This window comes from Candoia aspera, chromosome 1 (assembly GCF_035149785.1).
Source record: "Candoia aspera isolate rCanAsp1 chromosome 1, rCanAsp1.hap2, whole genome shotgun sequence".
Taxonomy (NCBI): Eukaryota; Metazoa; Chordata; class Lepidosauria; order Squamata; family Boidae; genus Candoia; species Candoia aspera.
The window spans coordinates 322,767,806-322,783,327 of NC_086153.1; the positions used below are offsets into that span (position 1 = coordinate 322,767,806).

At 40.6% G+C, this 15,522-nt stretch overlaps 1 protein-coding gene across 1 annotated transcript in view; it reads right to left on the reverse strand.

Moving 5' to 3' along the window:
• The window catches only part of FBXO34 (F-box protein 34), a 58,216-nt gene that overhangs the window by 28,999 nt on the left and 13,695 nt on the right, over positions 1-15,522 (reverse strand). The window contains exon 2 of the mRNA XM_063290505.1: positions 724-802. The gene's annotated coding sequence lies outside the window, so the exon portion shown is untranslated. The remainder of the gene's footprint in view (positions 1-723; positions 803-15,522) is intronic.

Below are 15,522 nucleotides of genomic sequence, written 5' to 3' on the forward strand. Positions count from 1 at the left end.
AAGTCATGACTTCGTTAAATATATTTCTGTGATGGCCCTCATGAACACACACATATATTCACATGGAAAACCCTTGCTGTATTTGGTAGCTGATTTTGACAGCTGACTAGAGATGTGTTTAACCATCTCTCAAAACTTGCTGCACCTTTGCTGGAAATACAGCGCTACTGATTGCCAGATACACATGCCCTTCCTAGCATTTCCTACTCCTCCTGCAATTATGAGATGTGCCTCCTCAGCTCATATTCTTAACATTATCGCTCACACATAAAAGTGATTCTAGTATAACTCCTGCTCTAGAGCCAATCTTACAAATAATCAGCATTTGCTCGATCAGTTCATGCCTTGATTTCTCCCCTTTTTAAACTGTTCTCGCCTTGTGCCTCTGTACAATGGTTTAAGGCTTGGGCAGGATACAAAAACAAACTCGGAAACCTCAAACAAACCCTGCATTCCTAGTTGAACATCATACTAAGACACAAGTGCAATCAGTAAGCCAACAGCAAATTGTGGGGTTTACTGCTCTAAAACAAACCATGGTTTATTCATTAGACCTATTTGTACATCATAAGAAATGAACCACACTATGAGGTAGCATATCTCCAGTTTTGGAAGAATCACTGTACATGCTGGGACAGATTGCGTTCCCCATCCCCAAGGAGGCAATCAGAAATAAGTTGAACTGCCCGCAGACACATTGGTTGGGGCAAGCTTAAGGACTACCTTCAGAAAGCAGTCCCTCTGCGCAGTTTCAGGCATCACAGCACCCGCAGTGTTTTATATAATCCTTTGAAGGGCATTTCTGAAAAGCAAATAGGGAGGGGACGAAGTTAGAGGACAGCAGGCAATTAGCAGACACTGAATATTTTATCTTGATAAAAAGAACATAGCATACAAGTTAAAGGGGACAAGATCCAATGCATTAAGAGAGGTGGCAGCCTGACTAAATTCTCTGGAGAACACAGAGAATTACAATGCCAAGTGAATCAAAGGTGGCTTCTCCAACATGGTGCTGTTAGATGCATCTCAACTTCTGTTATCCTTGAGCAGCCTGACCTTTGATTTACAACATATCCACAGGGTACCACATTGATCATGGCTGAGATTAAGGGCACAATGACACAGACTCAATGCTTGACTTCTGACATTTCCTAGACAGCCTCAATTCAAAACAATCAAGGAGAGGAATCCCTGACCACTGGGACTGGACAATATCTAAACAAATGGGGTAAATGCAAAAATATCTTACTGCAATACAGGATTTTTCTTGTACAGAGCGAGACCATTTGTCCATCAAACTCAAGTACTACTAGCATTAACAGATAGCATCTCTTCATGGCAGCCTTCTCCAGCAGCTTTGGACATCAGTTACCTTAACTCCCAGCCAGAATTACAGGGGTTGGTCCCACTGCATTTGGAGGACATTAGATTGGGGAAGGCTACAATGAACTTTTGACAAAACTTTAATAACAATAAAGCAGGCACTTCAAGATCAATTCCGACTTCTGAAGTTTTATTAAATTTCCTTTCATTTGGGACCTCAAAATAGGATACATGGCGCTCCCTCTTCCCATTTTCCCAATAGCACCCTGTGAGGCAGGTTGGGCTGAAAAAGTGTGACTGGCCCAAAGACACAATTTTCATGCCAAAGTGCACCCAAGTCAAGGTTCTGGACATGAAATTTTTCAGCCTCCTTCAGTGCGTATGGTGCCTTCCAGATATACTGAACATAACTCTAATGATTCTCGGTCAACATAGCCTTTATAAAGAGGTAGTCTGGTATAGCAGTTAAGGTGCTGGACTAGGAACATGGAAACCAGGAAGTCCATACTCAGGTATGAAAGCTTACTGAATAACTTTGGGTCAGCTCCTATCTCTTAATCCTACCTACTTCAAAGGGTAACTGGGGATAAAATTGGAGGAGAGAGGCAGTGTGCAAATTATTGTAGATAAATAAATGTCCACTGTCTTGAACCCCTAGAAGAAAGGAGGGCATTGAATCTAACAAAAATATATAATATTAAACTAAAGGTTAGTCCTATCTAGCCTTTACATTGTCCTGGGATCCTCTATGCGCTTGGCACCCGAAAGGATTACAACAGGCAGGCCCCAGCATTCAAAATCAGAAATTAGATCTGGACAAATTTTTGTTTATTTTTATTTCTGCAGTCCCAACCCATCCTTCTCACAGTCAGGCCAGTTAACAATGGAGTATTGTACTTATTCCAGATCTGAAAGCAAAATTGGAATCTTGACTCTGTCTGGACATGTTGAATATCAGCTGTGCAATGTTCCTAAAGAACGATACTAAGACAGCAGTGAAAAAAAAACCGGCAGCAACCTGCTTTAGTATCTCAAAAGCTACAGACAACAAAAACATGGAATGTTTTCACTTCATTACCAAAGGAAGATTGTGGAATTGTGTGTGGGATCTTGCTTATATATCCTGTAGCATAAAACACCAGGAAGACCCAGAAGTGCACAACCCCTCTTGTGAGTTGATTAAGTTTAGACCTGCAGCCAAATCAAAATGAAGGAGCTTGAAAGGAAGCAAGACGGGCCAAGAAATACATTTCCCTTGCTCAACCTCATTGCATGTTCCAGAAGCCCTGCACTTTCTGTGGTTAGCATTTTTTTAAAAATCACCTAAAATGTAAAGAGGCGCAGGTAGTCCTAATTTAGCAACTACTTCGGACAGTGACCATTTGCAGTTACAACAGTGATGAAAAAGTAACTTTGTGACAAATCTTCACATTTACGACCTTTGCAGGTCTGTAAAGCAAAGGAAAGCTGAAGTAAGATCATAAGCACAGGTGTGGTTTTACTTAGTGACAGCTTTACTTAACAACCAAGTTGCTGGTCCCAATTGTGATTGCTAAACGAGGACTACCTGTAATAATAAAATGTCAGGATTACATGCTAATGTCGAAGCTAGAATCATAAAAGAAAGCTAGAATCCTGGATTCACTGTGATGGGGGGCAGGGGGACTTTGAACAGGTTTGTCTTGTGTGCCAATTGTGTCCTTTCCTGAACTGGGAGATCTTGATCACTCACTCCTTAGTCACCTCTCAGTTGAACTACTGCAATGCACTCTATGTTGGGCTGCCCGTGAAGACTACCCAGAAGTTACAACTGGTCCAGCATGCAGTGGCATGCAGTTCTGGGCATTTCACATTTTTCCCATGTTACACCACTGTTCTATCACCTTTAAAGATTTAAACACTTCTCTAAGGGTACCTGCCTGTCCTACCAGGTTAGACAGGGTAGGCATGCGCCAGGCTGCTTCTCTAAAACGTTGCCATCTGGTGGGATCTCAGAGACATGCCTTTTCCATGGCTGTCCCAACCCATGGAACAGCCTCCCCATTGAAATTCGAAGGGCCCCCACCCTGTTAGCCTTTGGGAAGGCTGTGAAGACCTGGCTCTTTGCCCAGGCATTGGACAAGGATAGAGGTGAACCCAGCAAATGCAAGTGTAAATGTAGAGTTTATGGGATATTGTGGCACTGTGTTCAGGATAACTATTGTTGGGTTTGGTCAGATTTATTTATTCTGTTTTTACTGAATATTATTGTGAGCCATCTAGGATTATTATGTATAAGATGTTATTTGTTCAGTCGCTTCCGACTCTTCGTGACCTCATGGACCAGCCCACGCCAGAGCTTCCTGTCGGTCAACACCCCCAGCTCCCCCAGGGACGAGTCCGTCACCTCATCCATCTTGCCCTTGGTCGGCCCCTCTTCCTTTTGCCCTCCACTCTCCCTAGCATCAGCATCTTCTCCAGGGTGTCCTGTCTTCTCATTATGTGGCCAAAGTATTTCAGTTTTGCCTTTAATATCATTCCCTCAAGTGAGCAGTCTGGCTTTATTTCCTGGAGTATGGACTGGTTTGATCTTCTTGCAGTCCAAGGCACTCTCAGAATTTTCCTCCAACACCAGTTCCAAAGCATCTAATGTATAAGATAGGCAGCCATATAAGTTTTAAAAAACTAAACTAAACTAAAATCACAGGGTTGGAGGGAACCTAGAGGTCTTCTAATCCGGTCCCATGACCAGCATAGGAATCTTCATACCATCCTAGACAAATGGTTTTCCCACCTTTGCTTGAAAACCTCCAGTGATGGACCACCCAGGACATCAGGAAGCCAGCTATTTCGCTGCTTAATAGCTTTTGCAGTCAAAATAGAAGAAACCACTAGACTAGACCAGCTACTCAGTTGCCTACATCTTAACTCAGAAGTCAGTTCCATCTATTATTATTCATATATTTATCTATATAAAGGCCTCCAACCTTTTTGGCTAGTGGCTATATTTGGAATTTTGAGAGTTCTGGATGTCATGGACATTGCTAATTACAAAACAAATATATCAATGAAATATAGTGTGGCAGGTGCAACAGGAGGGGTTTTAGGTACACTGGTGCCTATAGGAACCCTGTTGAAGATCCTAGATCTACTGAATGTATATTTCACATGTTTATTTCTGAGCACATCTGCACAGGATATCACTATGTGTCTTTGACATGATTACAGCCATAAAAATGAGAGAAGCATATGCATTTTGCAATTTGGCTTCCTGGCAACTACATACTAGAGGTACATTTTTTCTTGCTGTTATGACTGAAAGTACAACAGCACAGAGAGAAAAAAAATGGTGGAAATGTTGAAGCCACAGGGATGACTGACTTTTTTGGGTCCTGGATGCAAGCCTCATGATCGTTTCGTTATAAGAAAAAGCAGGAACAATATGCAAAGATGCTTTATTTCCACAATCAAAGGGCTTGCATAATAAAATTCTTATGGAACAGAATATTCAAAGCTGTGACATACAGTGAGCAAAAACAGCACCTTGAGTGATATTTCATCACAATCACAAAGTCTGACTGAGGGTGTTCATGCAAAGGACAGCCCATGGATATACAGAAAAGGCACACCAAAAAGCATGTTCTCAACAGCTGCTCCACATTTTTGCCACTCCATTTTCTCACCACCTGCTTATCTTATAGGTCAATGTTCCTTAACTGGATGCTCTCCAGCTGGCTGGGAATACTGGAATTTGTAGCCTCAGTGTAAGTGGAGGTCACCAGAATGTAGAAGACTGTCCTAGAAACAGGACAAACTCAACATCTGCTTTTCTGACTTCTAGATGCCAAAGTTAAGGTGAAATTGATGAGGGAAGGAAGATTAGAGAACTATGTGGGGGGCGATGAGATTTTATATTAATTCATTTTTAATTTGTTCTGACAGCAATCTGCTTCGTGTTTTGGAGCTTTCAATGAAAGAACAGGAAACACAGTTCTGCCTTAGAAAAGAGGGTGCTGTTTGCAGCATTCAAGCCTCTGACCCCACCTAAAACCTAGAGGTACACTGTGGGCTTACTTCCCACTTCTTTCTGCCACCAGAATTTACTTTCTATTTCCAGCTGTACAGTATTAAATCAGTTGCTCTGATGTCATACCTTTAATGTACAGTACTTGTTTCTCCCTTCCCATACTTTATGCTAGAAATAACTATCTTAACTAGAAATGCATAAATACAGTACGTCTGCTCTGTTTTCTATAAGGTGTGTATTTTTTCAAACTCATTTTATTCTGTTCCCATCTCAGTTAGCAAACATTCATTTATATAGTCTGCATGAAAACTCACATACATTGTCATATGCACCAAAGTTCATACACATTTCTTTTAACAGATATATGTTAGTAAAGAAAGTTCTTTAGCACAAGCATTTTTGTTCACATTCTTGGTCTGAAAAACTACATTAAAAAATCTGGAAAGTGAGAAAACAGAGACAATTCTGCAAACCATAGTACAAATGTGTTTTGGCTTGTGCATTTATTCACAAAATGTATCCATGAACCAAATAATTATCCTCCCCACCACTAAAAGGACAAATATATTTTTCTCATGTTCCAGTCCACATAGTTATCTCCCAAAGACCATTCCCCATTGCACTCCAACGCCTAGATCATCAGAGCTATTAATTTTGCAGAGACAATGAATTTGGATTTTACACCCAAATTCACAGGGTGTCAGCCTCTGAAACAACCTCCCAGGTGAAGTTTTTGAAGAAAGTCCAAAGGGAACTTGCAGAATGAATGTAACTTTTGCTAACTTGAACCACCATGCTGCTTTGTTATTTTTCACTGAATAATCACAGCTGGCTCTATTCTTGAGACTGAAAAATGTGGGGTAAAAATAAAACACACATCGAAAATGTGCATGTTTTCAAAGACATGCACACAAAGCAAGTTAGGGCCTAGTTAATTGTCAGCCTTCTGGAGTTAGTGCTTCTTTAAAACACAGTTAAATAGCTGTGATATACGGAGCTCAATTAACCTGTCTTTGAAGTCTGCTATCTTTTTGATGGAACTGGCAGTTTTCTATGAAGGACAAAGCACTCAGTACAGGGTTATGTAAACCCTGCCTAAAATTATTGCAGACACTTCAGTATATATATCTCAGTGCAGCAAAAAAAAAAAAAAAAATCCACCAGGATTATGTTCTCTACCTTGTGACATACTTTTTGTCCTCTTCAACACAGGGCTAGTAGGGAGTTAGAAAGGGAATTAAAAATAGATCATGAATTAAAACTGCCCAAGCAAAATCACAGGGGGGCAGGGGGAATCTACCAAAAATCTTATTTGGTCAGGAACTACATATCTTTATGAACAATTAAACATTCAGAGCTCACCATGCCTGTCACATAGTTTTGCCAGATCTCTTGGAAATCATTTATTTTATGACCAAAAACCCTACAAAGAGAAATATTTAAAATCTTCTCCCAAGCCATTTCTGTCATAGGATACTTTGCCTCGAAAAACCAGAGATAGAACCCTAACTTGAAGATAGCTGTTACTGAAGATACAAATATCTTCAGTAACAGCTAGCAAATATATGGGTTGAAGTGATAATGGTAGACTTTTTTTCCTCATGTGTGCTCCAACTCAATTATGAATTTCTCCTGGAACATTGGCTAATATGGGACCTAAGATGCAGTACTGCTTGGTTCCAGTTGATCTGGCTGAAGATTCCCAGAAGATGAGGCTGGAAGATTAGTACTTTGGATGTACTAATCAAGTCTTTTTAATGCTTTTTACAGACTACATTTCCCCTACCTTGTAACAATTGCTTTGGATTCCAGTTTGCTTCCAAGCCCAATTCAAAGTGCTGGTTCTTACCTACAGCATCCTATTTGAATGACTGATTTTTCCCATAGGAATCCCCTAATAGTTTACAATCTCTCTGAGGTACTGTACTGTGTGACATTAAAAAGACACTGTAGGCAAGCTAATTTTGCTATTAATCTGGTCTGCTCTAAATTTGTTTTAATTTCTTTCTTGTGTACCTCCTTGAAGGTTTAGTTTGAGCCACAAGGGAAGTTAGAAATGCTTTAATACAGGTAAGTTTATACTGTTGCTTAGATTTTCTCCAACATTGGAACCAGTGGAAATATTAGCTTTGAAAGAAGTGGAGCAAAGGACCATAATGCTTAAGAGAGCAATGGTGTAGGGAAGATGGGAAGAGACATAAAATAAAGAATAGGAAACAAGAACATAGAAAGATTAAACTTAGGCTGAACAGATGCTATCTCTCGTTCTTCCTTGTCCATCTTAGACTTGCTCTGTGAGGCAAGAATGTGTTGCATTTAAGAATACTTTCTGTATTCTGAACACAGCCAATAAGATAGGGCAGGAGGTGAAAACAAAATTAAAGTAAAATAACAGAAACATAAACAATTTAAGGGTTCTACCCACCATATATCAAGAGGTGGCAAAAGTCAATACTGAATAGCACAAAGAACTTAATGATGCCTCTGAAACGACACATAAAACGTCTCTAGCTTATGAAGCTCATCACTGGTTAAAATGTTTCTAGAATGCAGCCCTTCATGTTGCAGGTGACAGAATCACATGCCCTCCCCCCAAAACCCAGGCGGAGATTCTAGGTATCTATCTGCATAGCTTTCTCTCCAGTAACATTAAGATTTTTATTTGCAAAAATTTTCCTCTCTTGAGAGACCATGCGATCGTTCCCCTACATATAGTTTGAAACAGCAGGTTTAAACTATATTGCCATGAGAATAACTGCTTCTTCAAGGAGGCTCACAGTTAAATAGGAATTGGGACAAGGGCCAAGAGTATTAACAGGACCTTGATAGTCAGTCAAGCCATTTTGACAATTCATTATGTTGGTCAGGAAAGAAAAATTCTTTGTTATTTTGCTGAAGGAAAGTTCATAAAAAAAGAAAAATTCACCCCATGCTTATTGACCTGCGTTCCCACCCAGAATGAAGAGAGACCGGTGATTTGGCACAAGTCCTTTCTCAGGTTCATTTTACTGTACAAACAGTGATTAAAGCGGCCAACCTTGCACAACAGATAAGTCCACCTCAGAAAAATGCAGGTGGAATGTGATAATATCCATGCTGGATCTGCTTCCTCCTCCCATCCTCTTTAAAGAATAAGCCAGGTTATAGATTGCACACTGAAAAACAGATCCCCCAGGAGCCAGGAATTAGGAACCCCCCCACAATCATTCATGATCTCCCCACTGTAATTTAGGCATCCTGATTCCTCCCCCCGCCCATTCCCCTTCAGACATTATTCAAATATCCACTTAACAATGAAAGACCTGGCGAATAAAACAGGAAAGTTACAGCTCACATAAAATAAGCAAGCATTTCCCCATGCACTCCTGACATATAAAAAAGTACACCAGCCTTAGTATCGTGCTTTCTGAAGGAAATGGACTATGAATGGCTAATGTGTAAGCAGCATGGGAGGCCTGTTTACTCAAACCCTGAGGTGGAACAACAAACCTAGGACAGTGAATACTGTAGTCCAACTTTAGTGGAAGTTGCGTGCAGTTTACTGCAATACCGGTGGGTGTGGTGGAAGGATAAAGGGAGAAAAAAAGAGAACCCAGCTTTGAAGTGTTCTTAAAAACGAGAATGCAATTAAATACAGCTCTGTGCCAGGTACAAGCTGTCAGATTATCCTATAAGCTTCTATTATAAAATTGGACTCCTCACTTGGCTCACATGGCCACCTGCCTGCAAGTATACATTACAGTTTCTCATACAGGTTTTGTAAAAGGAAATGCAGGGGAGGAATCTTCCCTGCCTACTCAGATCTCCAGATGTGAGCTTTTGTGTTATTAAAGCCACATATGTCAACTAAAAAGAACAACTTGGAGTTTAAGAAAGTCCTCACTGATATTTTAGGCATTTCTCCACTTGAAAGCTATTCTGATGTTAGTAAAAGTTTGGCTCAAAACTTGCTATGTGGACCAGAGGTGAGTCAATGGCACGTTCTGTAAAACAAATATACAAGAGCAATAAAAGAATTGTCTAATCTCCAAATTTCACCCCCACAGAACTCTGTCAAAAAAGGCCCTAGATCTTATTCTCCTACACCAGAGCTGGACAATTTTTTGCAATGGTAAGATGAATTGTTTTTTCCTGATTCTTCTTCAGCAGTCAAGGGCTACAGGAAGTGTGGCAGTGATGTAATAACTTCACAAAAAGGAGAGGGTGAGGTCTGAAATTTCAGCCTTTTTTTCCACTGTGAGATGGTTGGGAATGTCAGTCTATGTCAGATAAGGAATATTTATTGCAACTAATTATCTTTAGTTTTCCACAGATAACCACTGGAAAATTGTGCCAATATTATTTGGTGTTTGCCATCAATGGAATTCGAAAACCTGCAAAACAGGGGTTAGGAGCTATATCTGGAACATGAGCTGTCCACCCTTCTCCTACACAGATACCCACCTTGTGCCTCTGCGGAAGACTCTATGTTAAGTTTAAGCAAAAGTCACAATCAGAAACCTACTACTTGGGTATACAAATCTGCCCCATCTTGCAGACAAGGACAAACCCAGGTATTCAAGGCCTTCTAGAAGGTTAACCGGGCTGGGGCCATCTGAATCTCAGAAGAGAGGCTGTTCCAAAGAGCAGGTGGAGTTAACAAGAAAGGACATCTCCTGGATTCCACTAAATGACATTGTTTCACAGGAGAGAGCTGGATCATGCCCATCCTACTGGATCTGGTGGGATGGGCAGAACACATAGGACTACAATCAGTAGTCCTACAAATAATCTGGCCCTGTACTGTGCAGGGTTTTATAGGTGACAAGTAGCACCTTAAATTGCACCCAGAACCTAGTGGGAGCCAGTGCAGCTTGCAATGCAGTGGTATTATATGGGTGTGTCATGGTCCACCTCAAACTGCTTGCACCATTGTATTCTAGGCCAGCTGGAGCTTCCAAACACTCAAGGGCAATCTCATGTAGAACACATTACTCTATAATAGTCCAACCATGAAGTGACTAAGGCAGGAGTGACCATGAGCAGAACCTCCCAATCCAGAACTGGGTGTAATTAGCACATAAGGTGGATTTGTACATAGGCCTCCTGGCCACAGTTGCCACCTGCTCCTTGAGCAGAAGCCACAAGTCCAGAAAAACCCCAGTAATGCACCAGCTTTGTCTGGGGGAATACAACCAGTCAGAGGGGGAATACAACCTATCTCACAGTCAGAGATAGAAAATCTCCAAATTAGAAGGAGCCCTAAAACTCAGAGCCACTCAGTTTTGCTAGGGTTCAGTTCCTCATCCAGACCTCTAGAGCCTCCAGGCACTGGGAAAGAACTTTGAAGGCACTGGATTGCTGAGGGCAGAGATGTACAGCTGAGCATCATTACCATTCTGATGATACCTAACCCAATGTCATTGAATAACCTAACCCAATTATTATTTTACAAGATATGAACATTCTCATAATTATGGCATGCCAGCTGTAGTTAGTTTAAGTGGTTCCACAACACCTTCATTGGGAACAAAAGCTTTATCTGAATATAATCTCAGAAAACTGCTGCATTTAGATCAGATCTATAGAATATGGTTTGACTCCACTAAACCCAACTGAGCTTTTCAGCAAAGTACTGCAGCCCATCAGGGCTTGGCAATCTCCCTGCTGTTGTGAGTTTAAGCTAGATATAAAGGAAGTTTACTGAGCCTGGAAGTTGCCTGACTAAAGCCAATAGCCACCATTGCTCTTGGTAATTTTATTGTAAACTGCAGGGTCCCCCGATGGGAGGAGATGGGCGGGGACAATTTCAATAAATAAAATAAATAAATAAATAATCACAAATGGTATGAGACTGGTACTAAAACTGAGTCAGTGTTGTGATACAAGAAAAATATCCTGAACTAATTGAATGGACATTTAATTCAGGTGCAATATTATCAATTAATGTATATGGCTTCACGAGTAAAATCTTGTTTTATCACACACCACTATGTTCTCAACTGTTCTCCACTTCCATCCTTACCAATGCATGAAGACCTAGATGAAAATGGTTTCGTTTCCAGTGATGTGGAAGAAACTAAATCTTTTCTCCAATAAAAGTATTTTCAAATGGTACAAACAAGGTATGAAAATCACTTAGCCTCACATCAGAGCAGTATGCACTACAAAAAGCCAAATCCCTTAGCTTTTATATTTGTTTTAATATAAAAGACACAAAAAAGGAGCTTACTAACACATATAAATGATATACCCCAGTGAAAACTCAATTGAATGTTTGTGTCATATTAGGGAATGTATTTAAACACTTGTTTAAAGACAATGGGTTAGATCGAGAGTGTCTTTTTTGCAAATGAAAGAGTCTGAAATCCAGTGGAGAACCTGAGGAGTGGAGTAAGCAATTTTGGCCAATTTTGCAAACTGCTGTCTTCCATATCACTCAAATGGATCTGGAACCCTCTGGAACAGATTTCCAGAAGGGACAGAGAAAAGGCAACATCAGTGAAAATTATCTCCTATTACAAATGTACACAGCATCAATTGAAGTCTGTCTTATCATCTGCATCTGACCCTTGTATTTTCAATTTTGAAATATTATATTAACCAAGAAGCAAAACACAGTAAACGTTGTCCAAAGTCCAATCTACCTACTTTAAATATATTTTCCAGGCTGCTTTAAAATCCTTGTGAAAGTTCACTTCCAAACAGAACAATGAAGTTTCTGGTCAAGATCTGGATTAGTTCAATTCTTGACATGTATAAAGCAACACCAGTCAAACCAGTCCATACTCCAGGAAATCAAGCCAGAGCGCTCACTTGAGGGAATGATATTAAAGGCAAAACTGAAATACTTTGGTCACATAATGAGAAGACAGGACACCCTGGAGAAGATGCTGATGCTAGGGAAAGTGGAAGGCAAAAGGAAGAGGGGCCGACCAAGGGCAAGGTGGATAGATGATATTCTAGAGATGACGGACTTGTCCCTGGGGGAGCTGGGGGTGGTGACGACCGACAGGAAGCTCTGGCGTGGGCTGGTCCATGAAGTCACGAAGAGTCGGAAGCAACTGAATGAATAAACAACAAAATAAAGCAACACAAACTGTGGCAAATTTAAAAAAATCCAATTAATTTTAATAACTGATAGTTATCAGGAACACCATGTACTAAATGGCAAGCCAAGCTAAAGTAGTTCAGAATTACAAAAATGTCTGTCCCAGACAACTGCTGGGACAGAAAGAAACCATACAAACCTCAGCAAGAGTGATATACTGAGGAGCACAGAACAGAAGCGGGAACGAATTCCCTCCTCAGAGAAAAGTAACAACGAAAACAGTATTACCTTGACATTCTCTGCAACGAGAATCTGCTATGTTCCAGTTCATTTATAAAACGACAGAAATCTATTTTACTCTAAGCTGTTTCAGACAGGGCACTGTCATACAACCTGGGGCCTGAAGGGCTTATTTAAATAAATTATCAAGGAGGTAAGAAAAGTGAAATAAAAGAGCTGATTCAAATTTCTTTGGAGATTAAAAAAATACAGAACTTGAGATCAAATAGTTACAGAACATAAAATGGGGCATCACGCTGCTTCTAGGACCTGTATTGCCAAATGAATGCTACTCAAAAGCAGGACATGAAAGCAGTAATTCTTCAATGGAAGCCACAGTCATCCCTCCTTAGTTAGCACATAGAAGCTTCCCTAACTTCTAGCCTTTTAAATAAGTTGGACTGCACTTTTCATCATGTCTCCTGCTAGCATGGCCTATAGCTTAGTCATGCTAGGGGGGCATGATAGTAGTTGTGGTCCATCACATTTGGAAGACATTTGCTTGGGAAAGCTGGTGACTGCTAAATAAATATGGCAGATCGACTTGTTACTTTTTACATTAATTCAGAGTCCTCTGCTAATTATCACTGCTTCTTCCCACATCTCCCATGGTCCATATTGGTATGATAAACACAGAAATTAAGTCACTTCCACATGATGAGAATATCCTACCTTTAGTCTTCAAACGAAGCTGAACCTAGATGTGGTACTGGCTGCCTATTTCAAACTGCTCAGGGACCCATCACACAAAGAAGCTAGAATCTAACAAGAATTAATGGCATTGCTAGTCCAAGGGAAAGTTGAAGTCTGTAAGAGCATCTGGTAATAGAGTTGCTATCTTGACTGAAGCTTTGAAGTTAGAGAACAGCCATTGTTCCACTAACACCCCGGAGCAAAGGTATTCTAATCCATAAAGAGAGCTGTTGCAGAATTCGTAATTCTTAACTCATAAGTAGGCCTTCACTCATGAGGGAATACTGGTTTTAGTACCTTAAATGGACATCTCTATGCCTGGCAACTGACTCAACCTGCAACTTCTCGTGTTGGTGTGGTATTCCCTAAAACTAGGCCAGGGTTCAGTTTCCATCTTGGAATTCACAGGAAGTGGTGGCTCTTTGCATCCCAGAGGCTTAATGGAGTGGCCCTTGAGTGACTAAAATCCCTCCCAGTCAGTCTCAGGGTACAAACTGTATTTAAAGTGAAGACTCTATCATATATACAACAGATGCTCTCAGGAAGTCAAATCCTGAATGTTATCTGTGTTTTTAAGAACAGGGGAGTACTCCTCCTGTATGTGAACATTTCTTCAAGAGCTTGGAGGAGAGATTCAGAAAATTCAAGGGATGGTGTAAGGTAACCTTTGATTACCAAACTCTGGGGAATCCTGCCCACTTCCACAGCTATCTATCTCCAAAGCTACTATTACAGGAATTATAAGAATGAAGAGTATCTGATTAAAGGAGAATTGCAAAAGCATTCAGCAAGGCTGATAGCCAATCCTATGAACCACCTCATTAAGGCAGCAGCGCTAGGAAGTACAATTAAGGATGTCTCTACCATGGGCAAGAATTTTGCAACAAACCAGTAGTGGCAACACCATCGCTACCACCATAGTATTTTTGGAGGCCTTGAAGCAGGAATCCTTGGTTCAACAATATATTTTAGTTCTGATTGTCATTTTATTGTCTTAGTAGGTTTGTAATGGTATGTGTTGCTTTTTGTACGCTACAAATAAACAAACAAGCCTTGTGCATATGCTTTTGTTATTCTATCTATCTATCTATCTATCTATCTATCTATCTATCTATCTATCTGAGTCTGCAATTCTTTTGGAGACAGAAGACATTGCTGGAATTTTTAAAACTGGCTATATAGATGCATGAAAAGCATGGTTAGTCACAAAACATCCACTTACCAAAGCTGTTTCATCCTATCTGTTTTGGCCCTTTAGGATGCTCTCTGTCAGTGTGCTGCAGCACCCCCCCCCCCCATTTTTATTTTTGAAGAACACCCATGGAGACCATGTGGGATCCAAAGGCAGCCTTGTAAAGAAATAATGCTAGAGACTGATTACAGAATGTAAGGGTTGGAAAGAACCTTGAAGACCATCTAACCTAGTATAACAATCCACTATTATAGCAACCCTAACAGACAGGCCCACAACTAGGGTCTGTGTCACCCAGGGCAAACATGGATTCCGTGCCCATTTTGGCAACCCCCCAGTGCTCATTTTGGCACACACACCCCAGCGCGGCACCCGGGGCACATGCCTACCTTGCCCCCCCTAGTTGCAGCCCTGCTAACAGATGACCATCCAGCTTTGTTTAAATACCTCTAGTGAAGGAGAATCCACCACCTCCTGAGGCAGTCTGTTGAATTGCTGAGTAACACCTTTCCCATTAATTTTTTTTAAAATATTACCTTTTTATACAGAAGATACAGAAGCCCTGACAACTCTTAATGTTGCTTTTCCATTTATAAAAAGACTTATTTCTCTGTGGACTTATTTCTGACTTATTTCTCAGGAACAGAGTCCAGGACAGGTGTTGTCTTCTGCCTGCAAGTTTCTAGTGGCATTTATGATCCCAATTAGAGTCAACAAAGAGGGAACTCTCATCTTTTAGTACAGCTCAAGGGGATGGTCAAAAGACTGAAATTTGAGCATTCAAGAGGCAGAGAGTGAGAAAGAATGGATGATCCTATTCACTTTGGCCCTTTCCCATCAACTGGTAACTAGCTTCTAACAAATTTCCGCTAAGGGACATCAAAAAGGTCAACTGCCCCACTCTTTGACCTTATAGGCAAGAGTATGTACTATAAGCAATCCAGCAATAAATTCTGATTGCGTTTCCAGAATATACAAGTCACCATTATGGCAATTTAA